The 22,165-nt window shown below is 42.7% G+C and overlaps 1 protein-coding gene across 1 annotated transcript in view; it reads left to right on the top strand.

Annotated features, from left to right (window-relative positions):
* COL19A1 (collagen type XIX alpha 1 chain) overlaps positions 1-22,165 on the top strand; it is a 2,318,824-nt gene that overhangs the window by 1,269,257 nt on the left and 1,027,402 nt on the right. The window lies entirely within an intron of this gene.

Genomic DNA, 22,165 nt, shown 5'->3' with positions numbered 1-22,165 from the left:
CCTTGCATAACCGAAATGTCTTCACAGCCTGTAGTAGTCATTCTCATAGCTTTTTATCAACTTTCAGATGACATGTTGAAAAATCCACTGTTTCGCCGTTTTCTTGGGGAAGGTGAATCTCAGTATACACAAGGAAGATACAATTTTCCTGGTACACAAAAAAAGTTTTCGAATATTTTGTTAGTTCCTCTATGCAGCCACTGGGTTTTTATCCAATTCATGTTAATATGCGCTTTGAAATGCATCGTTTTTTTAAACGTGCTACAGAGGAACATATTTTAACTCTTTTTAAAGTGGTATAGCTCGCTTGCCATGAATGCTCCTTTGGTCAGGTTTGTGGAGGATGTTTATGCTCCACTTCTTTCAAAGCTCTCTCTCCACCACTCATCACAGCTCACATAGGGCAAGATGTACTATTCATGACCAGGAAAGAATATTAAGCACCTACCTATATACTAATAGGTAAGCTCTTAAAATCCTGAATTGTAGTGTGTCAGACCCGACCAACCTCATGAATGTTAAAGAGGGAGTTTGCAAATTGTGACTCACTACGAATGAAGGCAGTCACAGAGACAGTTGCCTTCTGGAGTCTGCAGATGAACATTTTGTTGCTTGCTTTTGTGATAAAGTAAACTTTTTTTTTATTGCAGCCTATTTTTTCTTAAAGGAAACAGGACTGTGTTTAATAAGAAATATTTACTTGGCTAAGAGCTGGCAATGGTCTCCTGTGCCACAGCCTACTCTTTAACTAATGTTATTTTACATTCAAAAGGGGAAAGGCTCCCGAGAGGACCCATTCCATTTTGCGATACATTACCTCCACCTTGGAAATGCTGGTAGAATATCAATGTTTTGCGACTGGATTTTGGTTGGAAAACTTAGATACATAAGCTACAGATTTGGTCATTGGAAGGCATGCCAACAACACAACCGTTTTAGAATTTGAATCCGAATTCCATTTTAGGTATTGTACAAACTTTTCTGTATCCTAAAGTGGGATTTGCACACAATTGAAAACATTTTAACTGTTGGAAAGACCAAACTGGAGCATTAGCAACTGTTAACATGCCTAGCAGATCTAACCAATAGTTGTGACTTGCCTTCCTTCCAATTATTTCCTCCAAAGTGTAGATGACAACAACATCTAACTCGATGTCATGGAAAAAAATGAGAACTACACAGCATAGGAAAGGATGGATTCCAGTTTTTTCAGTTGGGGGATGTTTGATTCAACTCTTGCCATCACGAGGCAAAATAAATAGATGTAAACAGTGCCTTCTTCAGTCTCTGACCTTCTTTTAACCTGGAGGTAAAACTGTAAAAGATTTGTTGGAAACAAACATGATCAATTTTTTGTTACATATTTGACTCTAGGTAGATTTCATCTTGGTGGAAATAAATTAAGGAAGTGCTGTTTAATAAGAAGTATATATTTCGCTTCACTTAACTGTATAATTGTTTGTGTAAATATAATTTGTGCACATTTTATATCCTAAAATCACCAATTTTTCACACAACATGTTCAGTGAAGAACTCTACTTCTTTGAAGGAAAAAAATACTTTCCAAAGATTATTAGGAAGTGTTGCTGAACCACCCTCCCACAACTTGTACACCAACTATTAACCAGTTCTGTTTAAAATTGATTTTTATAGGTTCAAGCCGAACATCGTTTGCCATTGAGATGCAAAATCGAAATCACTCTTTGATTTGGTTTTTTGAAAACAAGAGTAAAAAAAATATTTGGCAAAGCACAAACCCCGTTCTTACAGGAAACACTCTGAAACATGTTTGTTTCTCTTTTCACTTCTTCTCTGCCATGCTTTGTTGCTATGATTGGTATAGTGATTAGCTACATGTTTTGATTGCATTAATTGCTCCGCAGACCAAAATCGGCATGAAATTAGCCTAACGCTTTGACAGACAGAAACTCCAAAGAACCCCACTTTCAATTTCTGGTGCGAAAACAAACCAAATCTGAACTGGATATTCACTTATACCTGACCTCCACGTGGGTTTACAACTAAAAATCGAAACTACATCAATGTATAATTCTTATTCTATTTGTAGGCACTTGAGTTCAACAGTTTTCTTTTAGTTCATTGGTACATGATTAAACATCCTTTAGACCTGATGGTGCAGTGTAGTAGTGTTCTGTTGAGAGGTGCTTTAAGGGTGTCTAAAAAACAGCCTCCTTTTAGACTATGTCTTGCTATTCCACCAGCAGCATGCATCATATTTTTTTTTATTTTAGTTTTCCATTAATTATATTTTGTTTCACTTTGCATGATGCATGCTGCATTTATTAGAGTGCCATGTTTGGAAGCTTCAACTGACCTGCACAGTGCATTTCTTCCAAGCAAAAACGGTTTGTGTAGGCTGTAGGTAAAGAAGATTCTGTTGCGTCCAAAATATCCACAGATTAATGATATAGGCCCTCCAATATGCAGACTTCTTCTGCATATACTGTACATCAGGAATTTTGTAATAGCTGATAACACTAACTGTGCAGCCATGACATCTTGGTTGACTTTTTTTAAAAGCTAGCGCACAGGCCTGAGTTAAAACATCACAATTGTTCTTATGTTTCATGTTCAGTCTGGTGGATTTGTAGCTAGTGTGTTCGACTTGGCATCCTTGGCGGGGTCTCCCCTAACTTTTTGTTCTCTGTTTCCCAGGTTGTTGATGTATGCTGGACTCTGTTTTTACTGTTTTTGTTACTCTGGGCACTTTACCATTGCTAACCATTGCTAAAGTACAAGTGCTCCTCTGTAAAATCTATGTATAATTGGCTATCCATGACTGACATATTTGATTTACTAGTAAGTCCCTAGTAGAGTGCACTAGAGGTGCCCAGGGCCTGTAATTCCAATTCTACTAGTGGGCCTGCAGCACTCGTTGTGCCCCCACATTAGAAGCCCTGTAAACATGGCTCAGACCTGCCACCGCAGTGTCTGTGTGCAGTTTTGTACTGCCAATTCGACTTGGCAAGTGTATCCACTTGCCAGGCCTAAACCTTCCCTTTTCATACATGTAAGGCACCCCTAAGGTAGGCCCTAGGTAGCCCCATGGGCAGGGTGCAGTGTATGTTAAAGGTGGACAAGTACTGGTGTTTTTACATGTCCTGACAGTGAAATACTGCCAAATTCGGTTTTCACTGTTGCAAGGCCTATCTCGCTCATAGTTTAACATGGGGGCTGCCTTTAAATATTATTAAAGTGCAGATTCCCTTTGAGAGCAGATAGAAATATGGAGTTTGGGGTCTCTGAGCTCACAATTAAAAAATACATCTTGTAGTTGCTTTTTGGATTGTGAGTTTGAAAATGCCACTTTTAGAAAGTAGGCATTTTCTTTCTTAAACCATTCTGTGACTCTGTCTGCTTGTGGATTCCTTGTCTGGATCAGTTTGACAGTTGGGTTGTTTGCACCTCTCCTCTAGGCGGTGACACAAAGGGAGCTTGGGTGTAGCCTGCAGATACTGATGAGCCATCTGTGCTAGGAGGGGAGGGAGGAGTGGTCACTCACACCTGAAAAGGCTGTGCCTGCCCTCACACAATGCAGTTTCCAAACCCCTGGTGTATGTCTGGGGCCTGGCCTGGGCAAGGCAGATTCTAGCAAACAAGAGAGACTTCTCTTTGAAGGAGTATAAGTATTGGGCCCAAAACCCCTGCAAATCAGATTACTTCAAGGATTCAAGAGGAACCTCTCCCTGAAGAAGAGCTGAGGAGAAGGGCTGCTATGGCCTGTGACTGTGCTGTGATGGGCTATCCTGCACTTGCTGCTTCTGTCTGTGCAAGGTGACAGATACTGGACTTTGTTTTGCATTCCTGCTTGAGAGGTATCTCCAAGGGCTTGGAGTAGAGCTTGCCTCTTGTTTTGCAGCCTCAGGGACAGACAGCAAAGGCTTCACCACCCAGTTCTTAGTCTGCCAGCTGTCGACTTTAGCTTGCCAGAGGGTGCAATTCTGTTCCTGGGCCACTGAAAGTGAATTTCTGGAGAAAAATCTGTCTAACAGCAATGGATGACACCTTGCGACTTCGCAAAGGATGCTGCTGCCCGGAACAGCAAAGCCGCCTGCCCCGAGGGCGTGGACCTTGCAGAAGTGTGATGACCCCGACGACCCTATAGGCTTCGCGTCACTGCAGCCGCTGATCCTGCCTGACTTCGCTGACTTCGGAGTGTCCTACGTCCATGAAATCCGATGCCATTGCAGCGCCTGCGGCCCTGTGACATCATCGCGACCCAATGAGGTCCCCCCGCAACACTGTGACTTCGCCGGCCTTTGTGCCTGTGGCAACCAAGGGACCGATTTTGCAACCAACGCCATTTCACCTCCCCCTTCTCTGCATTAAGGACCCGACGCTGCTGCGCAATGCCTCTGCCCTTCTGCCCTGTAGCACCAGAACCATATCTGACCCAGGGACGCCTCCCTCCCCGACTCTGTGCACCGGCCTGTTTTCTACTTGTTTGCTAAGGTACAGTACCTGGGATTCGAACGACTCTGTAAACAGTGCCATTGGCGTCGCATTGTAGGATACCACTCCGTCACAACACTGCTTAATATCAACTTGCAGCATTTGTGCCTCTAGGCACTATTTTTGTGTTTTTAAGTGCTAAATTCATATTTCTAACTGTGTATTGTGGATTTTTGTCATATTTGGTGTTGTTTATTTAGATAAAATATTTACTATTTTTCTAAACCTGTGGTTTGCCATTTTGTAGTGGTTCACTGTATTACTGTTGTGTTAGTACAAATACTTAACACATTATCTCTGAAGTTAAGTCTGCCTGTTCGTGCCAAGCAACATAGGGGATGAGCGGGGGTTAACTGAGTGTGATTCTCCTTTACCTTAGAGTGAAGGTCCTTGTTTGAACAGGGGACAGGAGGTAACCTGACTGCCAAGCAAAGACCCCATTTCTAACATAGTGCTTAAACTGCATGAATCTGTGATTGATGTCATAGTCACAGGTTCACATCACTGCAGTTCCACTCAGCCTTTCAGCCCTCTGAGTTCAATGAAATGGGTACCTTTGAGTTGGGTAACAATAATCACCTATTATTCAGTTTGTACTTTACAAATACACAGAATAGCAAGATTTTATTTTTGAATGTGTAGTTTGGAGACAGCTAAGAAATGCCCCTGGCTGTCATACATATATAAACGGTTTCCTTTCTTGGTCAAACCTACTAATGTCTGGAGATTTAACATAACATCATACTCAATCAGATTCTTGCGAGGGAACATGTAAAGCTGGCTTAATTGACTGTGAGGGCTTAAGTACCAAGGAAATGCCATCGGGGCTCAAAATATTATTGATCCTGGATGAGGAATGGTGCTTCTAAAAACAACCTGACACACTTTGGGCCTTGTTCACAAACTGCTTTGTGTAGTATTAAAATATTACTACTAATGTACTACAAAGTGCTAATCACAAACCTGTGAATGTAAATATCCACCTCCACCTCTCCTATCTTTAATACATATAAGTTTACTACTTAGTAGTACATTTGTGTGGGACCAGAGAGGTGGTTGAAAAAAGGGCATACTTACAGAATGGAGTGGGTTAAGGGAAGATTAAAAGGACATTTAGGGAGGGAAAGACATGCATCCACAAAACAATAAGCCCATTGCAATGTGGGCCCCTCCCCGAGCCTCTGAAAGGCCCAGGGGAGCCCACGCCCAGAGCTGCAAATTCACAAAAAGGGTAGCAGGCCCCCCCATCCCAAGCCTGAAGAAGCCCTGCTTAGCCCACCCCCTAGAACGATTCCTTTAAGGGAGAGAGTGTGGCACACTCCCTGAGCAATTAATGGCCCTGGGGACTGCATCTCCAGGGCTGGCTCAGATACTTTGTCCAGGGGATCCCACCCCCTGGGACATAGAAGTTTCCCTGCCCGCAGCAGCTCAAGCAGGGAAAACTGTGCTTGCGCTTGCTTGACGGGAACATTTTTAATTTTCCAACCAATTGGTAGCAAACACCGAGACCGCTCTCAGCTAGCAGGAGCTTAAAAAATGCTCCCACATGTTGAGAGCAGACTTTAGATCTGTTTCTCGTCCCGCAATGATGCAGGCAGGGAAACAGATCTAAATGTTGCTCCCATCCGTAAGTCATTATTAACTCCTCTCTCTGGGCGGGAACAATGTCAGCTCCATCTCGTTGGCGGGAGCTGCATGGGGCAGCAGGGGCTTCGGGGTCCCCCCTGCACCCCCCAACTACAGCATGGGTGATGAGCTGGATGGCATCAGGGCAGCCACCTGATGGGGTCCCCAGGGCAGAAATGCCCCCTTCCCTAAAGGATCTGTTTTTTGTTTTTTTTTACTTTTGAAATTCTCTGAAAAATCCAAAGGTTAAAGTAATCTTATAGTCAGGTGAATATGTCAGTGAAAACATCAATGTTATAAACTAAAAGAAACAGAAATTTACCAGTTATAGTTAGTAGTGCTAACTATAACTTGTGCCCCCTGCACTGCTTATGACTTCACATATGACATCATTAATGGCATGTTCTATGAGATGATTTATGACTTCACTGATGACATATCTGATTACATCACTGATTACATCATCCAAAGTTCAATTTCCCACATATTGGTCTTTAAATTACTATGGTATTAGAGGCCTGACAGTAAATACAAAACAGCTCAGGAGAATATCAACCATCATTACTGCTATCACAGATACAACTGCCTTATGTGAAGAAAGTATTCATTATGTCCAACATTGACCCTATACCATACATTTTGCAGCTAGCATAGTTCACATTAACAATCCACCACATACATATAGGAAACCCTCGTTGAGTATGGTGTTCAATCTGTATACAGACTGTTGAAAAAGTCAAGTTTCTAAAAACAGTGAATATCAGTTACAAAACAAATGACCTGTTATGGACAGCTTTTGTCTGTATCAAACACCTGAAAATCACCGAACCTACATTAAGAATTGAAGCTGATATCAATGGAGAACTGAGTACTGTATACAGTGGTTAATCTATGAAGCAAGTTTACTTCATACTACACTGTTTGCAAACAGTGAAACTATCAAAAGAAACACATTACAGAGTACTAAAAAGAATCTACTAAGAAAAGTGAACACTATATGCAACAGTTGTCAAAAACACACTATTTGCTAAAAATAAACATCCTATACCTGCACCCTTTATCCAGTTGTAAAAACTCTACAGATAGACCATCTTTTCAGGAAAAGAAAGCACATGTATATAGGTTAGTACCTGGTGCACACAGCCTTCTAAGTTATGTAGAAATTGTCACACTGACATGATTCTGTCTAATAATTCAAGGCTGCTTACAGAAGTTAGTATCTCCTCCTGTTGAACACTTTTTCTGAAAAGATTGTGTGGAACATAATGAACACAGTTCCACTGTCACCTGCACACAAAGTGACTCTTGAATACAAATAATTATAATATGTTCAATGCCACTACACATCTAATGTGCTTTAGGGGCAGATGTGTTTTGTAAACACTTATACCCATGAGCTGGACCCAAGCTGTACAAAATTAGGTAGACAAGTAATATGGTATTTACCTGCCACGGTGTAAACTATAAAACAGACTTTCACACTCAGTGGATGACATCATCAGTGATGTCATCAATTAAGTCATCAATTATGTCAAAGATGTCATCAGTGATGTCATAAATTATGTAATTAAACATGTCATGAGTGTTGTCTATGTGAGATCATAAGCAGTGCATGGCAGGGGTGCAAGATATAGGTAGCGCTGCTAACTAAACCAGTGAATATGTTTTTTAAGTTTAACTAAAGCATAGTGAACCCTTCCAGGCTGACCATGACAGGGAGATTTCCTCTGTATGTACACATGGGGTCTTTGTAGAGCAAGAACTCTTTACAGTTCTCTACAGGAATCTAAAGAGAAGACATGATCAGTATTTGATTGGAGATGTGCTGGCTTGTGGAAACAAAGGTAGACTGACACTACATTGTTATATAGTGTTCTTGAAACTTGGGGATCGTGTGACCCTGAGGTAGGTTTCCTTTTCGTCAGTGTCTCTATACCTCTGCATACTATTGTCAGGGCAGGAGTGAGCATGCCATTACATCTACATCTGCTTTCCGTTTAACACGTCTTCTCCTCCTTTGTTAACATCAGAATACAGAATAAAAACTGTACAGAATGCATATATGCTCTGTATTTGGAACCCAAGTAATCGAGATTTCCGCTACTGCATAGAAGGGCGTTAACTTCGTGGCCAGTTGCTCCCAGACCATCCAGCATTTCAGGATCATGCATGGCTGCATAATGCCAGGCGTGCATAGGTTGTAATGCATTTCTGCTGGTGTAGGCCTCTCATCAGCAGTAATGTAGCTTCTCAATCGCAAGATGACACCTAAAAAATCTTAGTTAAATTGATGATTTGTCACTGTTTAATTAGTATTTTGTAAAGTGCATTGCAAATAAATTACTAGGTATAGTTTCTGTTAGTTTTACTAAAATACTGAAAAATTCCACAGTGGCATTATGCACATTGGTCCTGACAATGGTAAGCAATAGCCTACTTTTGTTCTAATAAATGTATACAATGTAATGATTTCACGTAGTGCTTTTTGTATAAATTGGGGGAGTATTTTAGTGAATTTCGAAATGTATTTTATCAACAGCTTTTCATTTATCAATCGCTCTGTTCTTATCGTACTTAATTAGGCTTTGAAAACACCTCAGAAAGCTCATTGCTTTTTCACAGGATATGAAAGTGAAAATGTTTTCTTGAAGGCTGAAACGTTTTAATGAGCTATTCTTAAAAGTTGATCCAATCCAACACTCGATATGCAAAGATATGTGTGATGCATGAAGACCAGTGGTACACCTGTAGTTCCTGGTGTGTGCACCATATTTACCTTCAGATTCCAGAGCATCATACACTGCTAACACTTGCATATTAAATTGTCAGTTGACTTAACGTTGCAGACAAGCCAAGTATAATGGACAGCTGCAAAATGCAAAATTACAGTACAAAATCACAAACATTCATACCACCTCTGATCGGCTGTCAATAAATCCTCTGTAAATTCAAAATTGTCTAGGTCTGTTTTCTGTCCCAGCCTGACTCTGTATGTATGATCAATCATAACAACACATTTAAAATGGTTCTGCCATGCCTAGTGCATTAGCACCTTGATGAGTCTTGGAAGCAACATATTTGGATTACTTTTTACCTTTCTAGACGTTGATATGTTCTAATTATTAAGGACACATATGGAAGGATGAAAACAAGTAGTAATATTCATGACAGGCAAAATGTAGAATAAGGGGAAATTTTAAGTGTAAAAAAGGTTTACAGCTCTTTTTATAAATTAAAGATAGACACGCTATTCCAGTGATAAAATTGGGCCTTATTCGACGATTCAATGTTCGAGAAGAGAGCTATTTGAGTAAAATCTCCCCCGACCTGCGGCACCTTAGAAAAAAAGTGGGAGACGTTGTTTAATATTATTACAAACTGCAGAACATTGCATCTAATATAGAAACACCACCCACTATGATGCGCCTGAAAATGGCCCAGTACTTTCCCTCCCTGCGCTTGCTGGTTTCAAGATTATCTTTAATTGAGAGCTGGAAGGCAGAAATGCTATTAATTACATTCATTTAGTGGTTAAAATATGAAAATGGCGTTTCTGTCTATCACCTGTTTGTGCTATAGTTCCCCAGAGCTTTTACCAGACATTTTACCTGCTTTCGGCAGAGAAGCTGCCCAGGCGCAGCACTCCAGTCCCAAGGTGTTCCTGTGTTGTTTGTAATCACATTACAGCTGGTAACTCCTTGAGATTACAGAGCCACTCTTGGTGAGGCTTTGTGCTACCAAAAGGGTGCAAAGCTGTGCAAAGAGAAAAATAGGCACATGTATAGTATGTCGAAATTATATTTATGGAGGGTAGAGTGGGCCACCATGAATTCTGTACCTATAATGCCAATCACTGGTTCTGAGGACAAGGATACAAAATGACTGAACCCTAATATGGAACTATTAGGCCATACTAGATGAAACGCTGACAGCATGTTGCCAACAAGGCTAGTAGCCTCTAGTAGCTTGTCCCACCAAAGGCACAAGCTCACCCCTAGTGCCCCTTCTGTTGTCTGCCTCATGTCCCTTGTTCACCACACTAAGCGAGCACAGAAGTAAGGCTAGGAGCACCTATAAATGGCCCCATTCTAATGCCCCCCCCTCAAGTTATGTGCACTCGCTAACTCTCTCTAACACCAAGAGGTAGAAAAAAGGCATACTCGCTTGTGCTTTCCTTCATTCCAGGGTGCATACAAAGGGAACATACCTGCTATCTTTGGCGTTTACAATGCATTACTGTATAACAAACAATATATGCAATATGGTTCCATCAATCAATCAGAGTTTTATAAAGCACAGCTACTCACCTGTTAGGGTCTCAAGGCGCTGGGGGGGGGGGGTTGAGGAGGGTGTAGCAAGTACCAGAGGTGGATTAAAAAAAAGCCATGCCTTCAGTTCATTCATGAAGCTGGGAAGGGAGGTGGTTTGTCTGATGTGGATGGGTAGGGCATTCCAGGTGGTGGCAGTGAGGTAGGAGAAGGAACGGCCTCCTGTTCTGATTTTCCGGATGCAAGAGAGAGCTGGGCTGAGCGTAGGGTCCTGTGGGGTATGTGTAAATCGAGTCACTGGTTAAGGTAGGTAGGTCCGGTGTTGTGGAGGGCTTTGTGTGCGTAGGTGAGGTTTTTGAAAATGATTCTTCAGTGCAGTGTGCGTAGATGTTGTGAGATGTGGCAGTGTCGGAGAAGTCGAGGATCAATCTGGTGGCGGCGTTCTGGATGTTTTGAAATTGGTTCCGTTCCCATTTTATCATACTTCTGTGCCACTCATGATTGTAATTCTTACTTTGAATATTCCATATATGTCATTTTTGTTACCCCATTTACTGTTTCCCTCTTTTCTTTGTATCCCTAGAAAAACTAATAAAATGTCTTGAACTGAAGAAAAATGGTAACGTACCCTGCTTACCTTTCTCCTTTGTGCCATGGACCATGTCGAACACAATTTGTATCCAATTTGAAACATGTTTCGGGCACAAATGACAGTTGAAAAAGGAATTAATAGCTCATTTGGGCTCCGGGCCTAAGCAGTGAGATTTGCAGGCCAACATCTGTCTTCATGCGAGGTGCTAAATAACATCAGTGATGTGATTAACACTGTCACTGATCACAATGTCTCAAAGTGCCTGCTTCTTCAGCAGGATCAATAATTATCCCATCTATAACCTCAAATTCATACTCAATTGGCCATGGTTTCTCCCTGCTGGTCTGACAGCACGCATTGGGGAATACGATTTATATCTGTAAGTAAAAAGGCATATCAACGCCGAGGTTTATTGCAGAACACATGCACTCGATCTTAAGAATCAGGATACAAACCGAACAGTTCTCAGGGGCGACGGGGCCAGTATGATTCGCGGGGCTTCAAGATTTCCCGACAATCACGCTGGCACATTGTGTTAAAATATATTATACTAAAAGCAAGAAGCACAAGAGAGGCTTAAATGGCAGTGGAAAGGGAGAGGGATGCGGATTGGTAGGTGTATTAAGCGAGAGAAAGCTTACTATTTTGTGAAATGACCAACATTTTGAAGTCGTTAAAAAGAGAGAGGAAGAGAGGGTGTGTGCTTTTTTCTCTGTGTGTAAACATTCCTGGTGAAATTCGACAGATACCTCACCATCCCCAACTGAAAGCACTTGCACCCAACTATTTTACACAAAATGCATTCACTGGGTGGTGTAACAACAACCCCAGCTACGCCTCTGACAGTTCTTCTAATCTTTCAAAATCCACACATCATAGTTGTTAGGCGGGAAGTTACGGGACGTGTTTTCTAAAAGCCGCCCAGAAATGACAGCTACGCCTGGATAATAGCCAGCGATAAAACCCTTCCAGGGGAGAGGACTAGTACAATTAGTCACTGTCCCACGGGTGACGGCCTGTGAGAAAGCAGCGCACACCCGCGCCTGCCTAATTGCAGCACATGGCCGCCCGCCTGGCGGAGGAAGCTAGCGCCGCACGCTGGGTCTGATCACAGGGCACAGTGTCAGAATTATGCGCTCTTGACTGAGGCAGCTGAGCTGCTGCCGCTGGATTAGCACCTCTGTGATTGATGGTCTGGCTTTGTTGAAAGGGAACAATTCGCTTGTCCTCATAGGATCACAATAGAGATGTCTCAGGCTTAAGAGGCCCTGTGTGCTGACAGTTTGTCGGTGTGTAGGATTACCATGTGATGACTGGCATGTTTGGCAAGACGGCAGTGGGTGGGTGCTTTCTCGTCTGCAGAAAGGTGGCTCTTTCTCAGCACTCGGTCCATCCCAGTAATGTCCACTATTTTTATCAAAGCCAGTCTCCTAGTTTATCATTTTAAAACAAAGATTTTGATTGCAGACGATGCTTCAGATCGGTTGCGTTTAGTTTAAATTTGGCAGCGTCTATTCTATAAACATAAGAAGGTGCAATACTGCATTATTTTTTTAGCCCCGTCTGTGTGTTAGTGGACAAAAAACACGAAGTTCTGACAAGTAAATGTGTCTGGTGCACCAGGCACGTGATCTATCAGCCTGATTTTATTATAGGGAATAGAAATATACAGTTCGTCCACCGAGTGCAACCCATGTTTCCTTAAACTTTGACAAATTAAATGACAATCGTTATGCCTTCTGCACGCATGAATGAAAGACAAAAAGTGACTTTTCTCCGCTGAGATCCCTAAATATTTTCGAAACCCTTTCATGGATCTTATCCCAAAAGTATTTGACTTTATGATTGCGATGAAAGCAGAAGACATTGCAGAATTTCAGAACAGTTGTGAACTGTCAGCATTATTCTGAATATTTGAGACGTGTTCGCCACCCACTATTATGATAAGTTGATGATTGCTCTTGGAGACTGTAGAGAGAGAGTGTGCATGTTTAAATCCAGTGAACATTGTTGCTATATGCATTGACTGCTTGAGATTTTTTGACCTGCTTGCTGAAAACAATGGTGTTAAATTTAACTATGTGGCTCGGTGTCATTTAACCCCCCAAAAGAGGTAGCAAAATACAATACCAGTCAGATTAATTGACGGTGGCTTTCTGGTTTATTCACCTTGGTTCTGGTGGTAGCAGCATTCATTAAGTAAGGGACCTTGCAGCTCTAATTGATCCCTAATGATGATGACGCACACAGGACCACAGGTTCCATGGTCTCCAACACACAGACACAAACATACATATACACATCCAGCTCAGGCTAGTTCATCTCATTCATAGGCACGTACGACTGTTGATGCGTGTTCTGCGACAAAATGCCTGTGGCCTGCATCACACTATTGGGGGGGGGGGTGTATGCTTCCATTCAGGCAGACCACTGACTCTATGCCTTGTTGGTGCAGTCCAGCTTCTCCTATCCTGTGTCAGGGTTTGTTTACACTGCAGAGCCCCTGATATTGCTTTGCTGCTTCTGTGCCAGAACGTGTCTCCACCACAGGCCCCCAGCTCCCTATTCTAAAGCCAGTCAGCACTTCTCTCAGGCTTTCTGGCTCTTACTAGTCAGAGCACACAGTGGTTAAGAGTCTGACCTCTCTTGCTTCTGAAGCTCACTGGTTACACTTCTCTACGCCAACCACCTGATGGCAGACAAGCCTGGGCCTTCTTGCTGACTGCAACTTTGTAACCCCCTCCATTGGGAGCAAAGAGCCCTTGGGTTTCACACTGTCTGCACCCCTTTAGCACCCCCAGCCCCAGAACCTCACACAACGTTCCTGTGAACAGCGGGTTCTGCAATACAACCCCTTCCAATACGTACTCATCAAATAATATCTCAGTAAACTTTCCCCGCAATGTGTAACTCACAACAAAATTCATCTCATGATGTTTGTTTGTTTAAGGCATTTATGGTACACATATCCGTATTCCATATTGATGGGACAAAACAATTGGGTCTGCAAATGCTTGTTAACTTTATCACTGATACTTGACAGGATTTCCTTGGATAGTCGTCAATGTCTGAAACACATAACTTGAAGCCACTGCTAATTCCACTCTATCTCACAATACTCAAAATCATAAATCATAAATTAGCTACACCTCGAACTAAACAAACCTGGACCTTAACACGAAATTAAACCTCACAATCTTTCTAATTACCTTTTACTAGCTAATAGTAACCCTTAAGATGTTTTTGTTTACCAGGGCATGAACTTTGCTGCAAACGTGTTCAATTCTTTTTATGAACTGTGGTTTTGCTATGCCTTTCACCCAATCTAAACAATACATCTTACTACCTATTCTAAAATATTTTCAAAATACCTTAAACAATGATGAGAAAATAAGAAAAGGCTAAGTGTGTGTGGCACATAATGAATGCATCCTGCAGAGGCTGTAAGGAGTTTGGCTGTAGTGAGGAAAGAGAACAAATAATTTAGAGGCCGGAGCCAAGACTAAAATTATACTACATGTTAATAATAATAAGAATGGTTTGGATATATTTAATGCTTCACACTACAGTTTTGCTATTTCAGAGGACGGTAAATACAAAGTTTGAATACAAACTATCCAATAAGCTGCTGACATGAACTTCAAAGATATAAATTGGTGCTACTGAAACCCTCATAGAGAGCTTATGTTTCAGGCCCTTTTTAAAAACTAACACTTAAATTCTATTGCGTCAACGTAGTTACCCATAAACTGAATGAGCCCTTGTTCTGTTTAGCTTCAAACTAAGAGGAAACAAGGCTAAAGAATGCAAAGAATGCAGCAGTCTTAATCTGAGTAATGAATTTATTCAGGCACTTCCCAGGTCTCAAACAAGGACATACAAAAATATTAACATGAGAATTTAACTTGAATGCAGCACAACACATACAGACACTAAAATAATCACAGTAGTTGAATAATAATCAGAAAAAGTGCAAAATATCAACAATGAATGTGTGCAATGAATATATATATATTTGTATGCATGCACACAGCAAAGCTAGATAATTAATAAATAAAAATGCATCACCATGGGGATTGAATCCAACATCATCCTTATCCTTGTCAATGTCAAGCTGTGGAATCCTGGACAGCTGAGATAGGAGAAATGTTCCCCACTGGGACTCTGATTTTTTTCAAGCAGTGCGTCCACCCTCAAAAATGAGTTCCTTCTGCATCAGTGCCAAGTTTCCCTACCTTATGTACATTCAACAAACCCAAGAGGAAGATTCTGGTAACCTTCGTCCTCCCTTTGAGTAAATTGTGAAATTTAATCATTGGCTGTACTTGGTGTGTGTTGAAAACACACAAAAGAATTGGCCAGATCCCAATGTTCATGTCCAAGACGGAGTCATACCATTCTCTGCTATCAACATTCTCATCCTTATACACAGTGCTTAATTTGTGCTTGTTGTTTTCGGTGCTGTGAGCAAAAGACACATATAGGAAAGACTGATGGAGATAAAAATGAAAAAGCAACACAAAGGGAGAAAGTAAAAAGCTGCAAGAGTGAGCTGAAGGTGCAGCGAGTGGCTTTATATGGATTGAAGAGGCCCGAGATGGCTTCAGGATTACGCCACCTCAGTATTCAATGTTCACACATTCAATTACAGCAGCCGCATGTTTAAGAGGAGGGCTTTGGGCACCGGCACCTCTATATTTACAAATTAAGCACTGCTTGTACACTCTTATTATCGTTGCATCCCTCATGATATGTTCCCTTCTCTAGTGAGGAGAGCAAAAACACATTCAATGTAGAAAAGAAGCTGAGTGTGGAAAAATACCTGCGCCACTGATGTAAGGGCATTTGAAGCTAAGCACAAAATGTAGTCAGTGGTCAAGATGGAATCGGTTATTAAATACAGATAGCATTACACTCCACCCTTTGACCAATGACTCTCATAACATACTGGTCTAAAAGTAACCCTTTTTGGTTTAAACATTGTAAGTAGATTAGGCATGCATTGAACACAGCAAGATAGCATTATTATAATACAAATCACTACGAGTATTATGCCATAAATATTGCATAATTGCCCAAAATTGGGTAATCAGTTAAATAAGCAGTCTCACCACCCTTTGTCAACATCTTGTCTTACTCCTTTCACCAATTCATGTAAAGCATCACTATGAGACTGGATCGATTGAGAGTGACCTGATAGTTTGAGGCAGCACATTTCCTCAAAGTCAATGGCTGCCCTGTTTTGCAAAGCAGCTTTTCTAGTGCCTCCTATATCCAGGAGTTCAGTCAAGGCGATGGATGTGTGATTGATATTCTTACTCATCAAATATGCTAAATTGTTAATAACTTGAGTATTATAAACAGATAATCCTGAAACTCCAACTATAGAAATGCTTAAGCTCACATATTCAGATTTAGATAAGAACTGAATTTCATAGTTAGTCTTCGCTTAATTGAACTGTTTTCCTCGGATAGAGAGTATGTACAGAGTGAAATGGAAACATCAAGGGTCCTAACCATGCAAAGGCACGCAGTCCACCTGTTACATTGGCAGGAATGTATGTACAAGTGGTATTTTCACAAGAGAACAACCATTTCACTGGTAGTTTGACATGCTTGACTAGCAGCATTCACAATATGTTGGCAAAACATGCTATTGTCCATATTCTTACAAGTTTTATTGTCTCTATACTGACTTAGTACTCATTGCTCTCACAGGATCTCTTGAGGAGACCCCGTTGTTGTCTCCAGGTGCATTTGAGCACATTTTCCGATTTAATGAGAATCACATGTTAAGTTGTAGCAGACATCACTGGTAAGTAATCAAATGGGTTAGGTTATCCCATTTCTCATCCGTTACCTCTTGGCAAAACCTGCAATATTTATGCAAGGTGAATGTGACAACACATCACTTTCTTGAATTGCTCCAACTTTGTTGATGTCATAAAACATTTGCAGCAAAAAAATGGCAGGAGTTGGTATGGTGACCAGGCACATTGATTTAACATTCAACAGTACTTTTCATGTTGGACATACAGAAGTCTGATCTTTTAAGCACGACTCATGCCAGATGGGTCCAAACATTTTCAGTCTGGTACATTAAAGGTGTTGATCGCGTGGTTGGTCAGTCATTTCGGAGCTGGGGACTTTCAGTCCTTCCCAACCCCACATGCACACACCCAAAGGGAGACCACGTAGAATAACTAGCACAAACACACCTCGTAGTATGATCTGAAAAAGAGACAAGTATGATCATTCTCGCAAATAACATTTATCCACTGGTATACATTCCCAATTCTCGTGTCCTGGTTTCATGACTAACAGGACATTGTCTCTGCCATTTGCTTTGATTTCTGCTGGTTCAAGAGGATGATTTGGGGACTCTACCCACACCTGAGCACCAGGGTTTTTGCCGGTGAGCCAAACCCTCCCTCTCTCCCCACCGACTGTAAGAAGGGCTGGGGCAATCCCCTTTTTCCCTATTTCACCATACAGTGGAATAATTACAATTTGCGCAATTCTTTCTCCAGGTTGTAAGTCAGTATCTCTACTATTCAAAAGAATAGTTTTTAATTCTACTTGGTAGTCTGCATCAATCACTTTCCCCAGTACCTGAATACCTTTAGGTGCCAACCCAGATCTGGGAGTAATTAATCCAAAATGCTCCTGGGGAATCTGTATTTCAACACCTGTTTTAAGAACTGCCATGTCTCTTCGTTTCAATCGGTAGGTTTTTAAGGCATGCAGATTAAGACATGTAGATTATGGTGTGGCTTGGTAAGGAGCTAAGGCTCCTGGTTTTATTTCCCAGTACATAGAGGTGTTGGTCTCTACCTGGGGTTGTATCTGTAACGCTGGGATCAACATTCGCATTAAAGGGGTCTCTGAATTTGTCAATGGTCTGTTATTAAAAAATTGGAGAGCTTAATTTAAATGCTCTCTCCAGTTTCTCAAAGTTCCATCTGTTAATTTTTGTAATTGGGCTTTCAGCAAGCCGTTCATTCTCTCAATAAGTCCTGCAGCTTGTGGTTAAAATGGAATATGATAAATCCACTCAATATTGTGTAGTGAACAAAAATCTTGCACCAGTTTTCCTTTGAAATGTGACCCGTTGTCACTCTGGACTTGGAGTGGGACTCCATAATACTATATAAACAAGTCTAGAGATTTGATGGTATTAAACTGAGTGGCACATTTGCAAGGGACATCAATCAGGTAACCATAATAAGTGTCCACTGCTGTGCAAGCGTATTGACACCTGCAGTTAGTCAATAGTTGGTAGTAGGCCAATGTAATCAATCTGTCATATCTGCCTGGCAACTTTCCTTTCCTCAACTGACCATTGAAAGTTTGCTGGACAGATCTCTGTTGTGTGTGCTGACAAATAGGACACTGTATGATCACTGTTTTTATCAAATCCATGGGAATGTGCATCTCTCTAATCTCTACCCACCTGTTGGTGGCCTTCTCTCCCAGATGTCTACATTTTTGGTGCGCCCACTTAGCCATCCCTTCCAAGTCAGTTTCCTGTGTCACCACTTTTGCCTCTGAGATTTTGGCTTTGTGGTCGGCAAGGGAATTAAATCATCGTTCTAGTTGACTACTCTTTCCTTCTCCTGTAGTGGATAGCACCTTCTTGGTGACTGGGTTATATGACACTGCCTTCCAATGGTCTTTTGGCCCCCACACACTTGGCTGAACCATCCGTAAACCATACATGCTTCCTATCCTCAGTGGACAAGGATTCAAATGGCTCTCCCCACCTCACTAGTGACTCTTTTATCTCTGGTACCTCCTGCACCCTCTCATCATTGTTCATGGGGGGCCTGTGCCACTTGTTCATGCAGGGCTGCTGTCCCTGCTGGTACCACTCTGGCCCTGTCCTGTATGTACCACTTCCACCTAAATATACTGGCCTCTTTTGCATGTCCTATTTGGTGAGGTTTAGGTGAACTCATCACCTACTGCATTATTGGAATCTCAGGTCTCAGAATCACATTATGACCTAGGGTCAGTAGCTTATTATCAGGTAGAGCCCAGTAACATGCAAGTAACTGTTTCTCAAAGGGAGCATATCGCTCTCCAGCCTCTGGTAGCTATTTGGTCCAGAAACCCAGGGGCACCTCTTTCTTCCCCGTTTTCACCACATGCTCCAATTTGCATAATGCCCCTGAACGGTTACATGTAACTCAATGTCTCCTTCCTGTACTGGCCATAAGTCTAAAGCCTGCTGGATCACCTCCTTTGACAAGTCAAATACACACTGCTGCTGCTCTCCCCATTCATGTTTCTTTCTTGTCACTTTGCACACAGAGACCAAAATATGACTCAAGTGAGGGATATGCTGTCTCCAAAAACCAAAAAGTCTAATGAATCACTGAGGCCCTCATTACGACCCTGGCGGTCGGCGATAATTTGGGGAAAGGTACTGCCAACAGGCTGGCAGTACCTTTCCCCAAATTATGACATTGGCAGTTTGGCTCTAGCCAAACCGCCAATGTACCACTCATCCGCCAGGGTGGTAACGGCTGCTGGACTGGAGACTTCAGTCTCCAACCAGGAGATCATCACAAACCCACCCTCGGGATTATGACCCCGCCTACCGCCATGGTTTTCGTGGCGTTCATAACGCCACAAAAACCATGGCAGTATGCACTACCAGTGCCATGGAAATCATTCCCTGGCACTGATAGGGGCCCCTTCCACCCCCTGCCCTCCTCCTCCCTCTCCTGCCCCCCGCACATTTTCACATCCACACGTGCACACACATCCACACACACATACACACACGCATGCACACATACATACATACACACTGCAATACACACCAGCATACTCTGCTGCACACATGCATTCACAACATACAACATGCATGTACACTCACTCTCACATTCAGGCATTCATGCACTCATTCAGCGCGACTCACACCCGCATGCACGCAGTCCTGAACAGACACCCCCCACACAACACCCCCACACCCCTACAAAACACCCCCCCACACACACACAACACCCCCCACAGCCCCCCCTCTCTTGTTGGAGCACCCGACTTACCTGCGTGCAGGGGGTCCTCCGGCTGGAGACGGGATGCAGCGCTGCTGTCAGCAACAGCGTCTGCCAGCTAAACACCGCCAGGCCGTATCATTGCTCATGATACGGTAGGCGGTGTTTTGCTGGCGTGGTGCTGCTTCTGACAGCAGCACCATCTTACCTGCGTCCACCGCCATGACAGTCGGCGGTATTCTACCAGCCTTATGGCGGAATTCCGTCGAGGGTCATAATGCGGGTGGGTTGCTGGTAGCCACGGCGATGGTAAGTTGCCAGCTGTCGCCATGGCAGTAGGTGGCAATTGCCACCAATGTCATAATGAGGGCCTGAGTCTCCTGCTTATTACGGGGAGTGGCAAATTCTAATATCTTTTGTTTTGTCTGCAGTAACACCTCTCTATGTCACTGATTCCACTGGATTCCTATAAACTTCACATTTTGAGAGGGTCCTTGTGTCTTATCTGGATTAATCACCCGCCCTTTGCTCTGCAAGAGCTCTACAATCATGTCCAACTGAGTCTGCACCTGTTCTTTTGTCTCTCCCTGAATCATCACATCATCGATTCAATGAGATCATTGCACCCCTGGAATGACAGCTATTTCATCCAGGTGTTCTGCCACCAGCCGCTGACAGATGGTGGGGCCATGTACATACCCTTGGGGGAGTCTTAGCATTCAAAATTGTCTGCCACTCCACGAGAAAACAAATTGCTCCTGACTCTCAGGGGCCAATGGTATGGAAAAGAAAGCACTGGCAATATCAATGGTTGCATACAAGGTCCATTTATGTTTTTGTATTCTTTCAATCAAAGAGATGGTGTTGGGGACTGCAGCAGTCAAATTTGTTCAATTTGCTGTAATCAGTCGTCGTTCTACTGGGCCCATCCGGTTGGGCGCAGGCAACAGAGGATTGTTCCATTCAGTGGTGACTGGAGCCACCACAACTGCCTCCATCAACTCATGTATAGTCTCACTTATTTCCTCATGCCTACCCCATGGAAATCGGTATTTATTCAAACGAACCACCTTGGTTGCTGGGGGCACCTTTACTGGGGGTATCTTCAGATGACCCACCCTAGCTGCTGCCTCTGAAATGTATCTCTTTGATTGAAATTGATAACAACCATCATCCCAGTATAAAGTTATCCTCTTCATAATGTCATTGCCCAGTAAATACTGTAGGAGGGTGTTGGACTTGGCCCTTTTTGCAGGGTCATTCCCAATCATTTTGCCTCCTTCTTCCTATTTTTTCTGACCTGTTTTTGTTGGCTTTAGGACCGTGGGCACTTTACCACTGCTAACCAGTGCTAAAGTGCATATGTTCTCTGTGTAACTTGTGTTGTTGATTGGTTTATCCTTGATTGGCATATTTGATGTACTAGTAAGACCCTAGTAAAGAGCACTATAGGTGCCCTGGGCCTGTAAGTCAAATGCTACTAGTGGGCCTGCCGCACTGATTGTGCCACCCACATAAGAAACCCTGTAATCATGTCTCAGACCTGCCCCTGCAGTGTCTGTGTGTGCAGTTTTAAACTGCCAATTTGACTTGGCAAGTGTACCCACTTTAGCAACACAAAAGGAAGATTGACGGAGTGAGCAAAAGAACATTGGATTAAACCCAGATCTGTGAATGGGGGTGAGTGTTTGCATTGTTTAGCACTCCGTCCTTTTGTGTTGCTAAAGTTGCCTTAAGTGGGAAGGGTATGCCCTGACATGGGTCCTGTGCTCACTGTGCCACTAGCTGGCTGGCCTGGCTGAGAAAGGGTGATACCCTGAAACCGGTCCAAGGATGCTTGTTTCCGGTCCAGGGAGGACCTGGCTTGGCAGTTTGGGCTGGACCTTTCCCATGAGGAACAGGGTTAAGACTGATTTGCATATGGCTGGGTCCAAACTGGTGTGGCATGGGGAGCAAAAGAACAATGGATTAAACTCAGATCTGTAACAGGGGGTTTGCATTGTTCAGCACTCTGTCCATCATCCTTTTGTGTTACTAAAGTTGCTTTAAGTGAAAAGGGTGTGCTCATACATGGGTCCTGTGCTCACTGTGCTACTGGATTCAAGCTTGCCTGGCTGATAAAGGGTGATACCCTGAAACCGGTTCCAGGATGCTTGTTTCCGGTCCAGGGAAGACCTGGCTTGGCAGTTTGGGCTGGACTGTTC

Source organism: Pleurodeles waltl, chromosome 5, assembly GCF_031143425.1.
Source record: "Pleurodeles waltl isolate 20211129_DDA chromosome 5, aPleWal1.hap1.20221129, whole genome shotgun sequence".
NCBI classification, from domain to species: Eukaryota; Metazoa; Chordata; class Amphibia; order Caudata; family Salamandridae; genus Pleurodeles; species Pleurodeles waltl.
Note: the sequence above shows the minus strand (reverse complement) of the source record. Positions and strands in the feature narration are given on the sequence as shown.